General features: G+C 27.1%; 1 long non-coding RNA gene across 1 annotated transcript; it reads right to left on the bottom strand.

Annotated features, from left to right (window-relative positions):
- Nucleotides 1–329: 329 nt before the first annotated feature.
- On the bottom strand, nt 330–1,226 carry LOC127714315 (uncharacterized). The gene is made up of 2 exons (XR_007987686.1): nt 1,124–1,226; nt 330–466 (listed from the first exon to the last, which is right to left on the bottom strand). It is a non-coding gene; the product is annotated as an uncharacterized LOC127714315 (long non-coding RNA).
- Between the last annotated feature and the right edge of the window lie 965 nt (nt 1,227–2,191).

Below are 2,191 nucleotides of genomic sequence, written 5' to 3'. Positions count from 1 at the left end.
AATGCGAGTAACACATATTAACAATTGTTCCCTTATGGAAAAATAAGGCTTCTTGCAAATATTTGCGGCAATATTGCTGCAAATATTCATTTTTCGTATGCAAATTAGTTTTCTTGCAAACAGTTGCTGCAATATTGCCGCAACAATTTGCGGCAATATTGCAGCAAATGTTTGCGGGAAAATCAGTAGCTATGATTGTTGCAGCAATATTGCGGCAAATTCATTAGCTGCAATGTTGCAGCAATATTGCAGGAAAATTAATTTCTTGCAATATTGCAGCAAATCTTTCAACAATTTCAGTTGAAAAATTAGGAATTAAAAACTAAGCATTTAAAAAAGTATGATTTAATAATAAAACAAAATTTTCTCTGTCCTCTATAGGTTGTTGTGTTACATATCTGTGTATCCTTTAGTTCTGTTTCTCTGTACTCACTGTCCTTAAAGTTGAATTTTCTGATTTCAAATACTGCAAAATAAAAGTTGAAGAATTTAGCATACATTAAAAGAATAACTAAACATTATAAAGATATAAAGATATATATTGTAAATTCTGGACTTGTAAAATGAAAATAACTCTTTATAAAGAGATGATTACAGACCAATTTTTCCAGCATTTGTTTCACTTAAAGGGTCAATGTCTAAAAGTTAAGTCCTTCTAGAAATTGCATATTACTATACATTTAACCTTATGCCAGTACTAGGTTGTTATTGCTTTTTTGAATATTTGTTTTTCATTGAACTATAACATTATTGGTCTTGTCTATTCTTTAAAATTTTTGTGATTAGTTGTGTATATATAAAAGCTAAATATTGTTGCCATTTGTTGAAAGACCTCTTATTGGCAGTCAAATCACAGATCTCTAATTTAATACCAAACTGCTTTTATTAGAAGATTTCTTGTTTCAATTTAAGTAATGTACTTTCTAAAACATATAGTCTTAAATAGATTTAAAAAAATATCTCCTGTCTTACACAATTTTAATAATATTCATGTGCATAAATCTATTGTCTTATACTTTTGTCAACTCTATTAAGTTAAGAAAACTCTTTGAATATCACTATTTTGAACTGTAAGAGCAAGCACTTATTCAAAATGGTGGACATTCAACTCCATTGTACTTACCAAAAGATGTTATCCAAATTATGTGTAAACACCAATCTTCCTAAATCCAAGAGTCATGTCAACTGAAGGCTATCATATGCACTATCCAGTGTCAATAGAATTAATTGGACTTATCTAAATCCATTGTAAAATTCATATTACTTTATTCATGATAGAAGACATCTTTGTTTGTTGTATGCATGTTCATGTCCAGTTCAAATTTTGAATATGTTGATCAAGGTTGCTTAGGGTATTGTGACAGTGTGATCCCTTTGAAATTTGCCCCTAATTATAAATATCAATTGCCTAAATCTTGAATATTTGTTATATATTATAATAAAAAAATAATTATATATATATTTTTTTTTATCTTTGATGTTATAAGTTATAATGGAAATATATACAAAGAAGAAATGCTCTACCCTTAATTTGGCCTCAAACTCTGTGTACATTAATTTATGGTACTTCCTGTCTTTACCACTACACAGAGATAAATTGAAACCAGATGGCACATTACATTTCTATCACCAGCTCATATTACTAATTGAGATGAGAAAGATAATTTGTGTATACATAGTTTTAAAATAATGATACTAGAAATTAAACAAAATGCAACCTGCAGGTGAGGCTAAATTCATTTGGTGGAAAATATTAGAATTAAAAATATTGTTCATAGAAAAATGTCACAAAAAAGTGACAAAAAGGCATAATAATACATGTAGAACAAAAATTATTATGACTCAATTATTTAGATTAAACTTGTTGAAATAAATACCAAAGTATTCTTGAAATTCTTTCCTTACAAAATATCATATAAATGTGATGTATAGTTTAGGAATTCTAAAAATATAAGCATTGTTATTTGAAGATTTATTTAAAATAAATTATTCAAATATCCAGATATTTCTGAGTAAAATAAAGTATGACGACAACAAATTTAGATAGTTAGAAGTATCCATAACCAAATGTTCAAAGAAACAATATGTTGTGTATTATTTGAACCTTAAATCTTAAAACAAATAATCATATGTAATATTTTAAAATGCTTGAAATATTGGTGCAAACTATCTGATTGTCTGACATTATTAA

The sequence above is a fragment of the Mytilus californianus genome, unplaced genomic scaffold (genome assembly GCF_021869535.1).
Source record: "Mytilus californianus isolate M0D057914Y unplaced genomic scaffold, xbMytCali1.0.p SCAF_9, whole genome shotgun sequence".
Classification (NCBI taxonomy): domain Eukaryota; kingdom Metazoa; phylum Mollusca; class Bivalvia; order Mytilida; family Mytilidae; genus Mytilus; species Mytilus californianus.
This window is presented reverse-complemented; position numbering and strand designations above follow the sequence as displayed.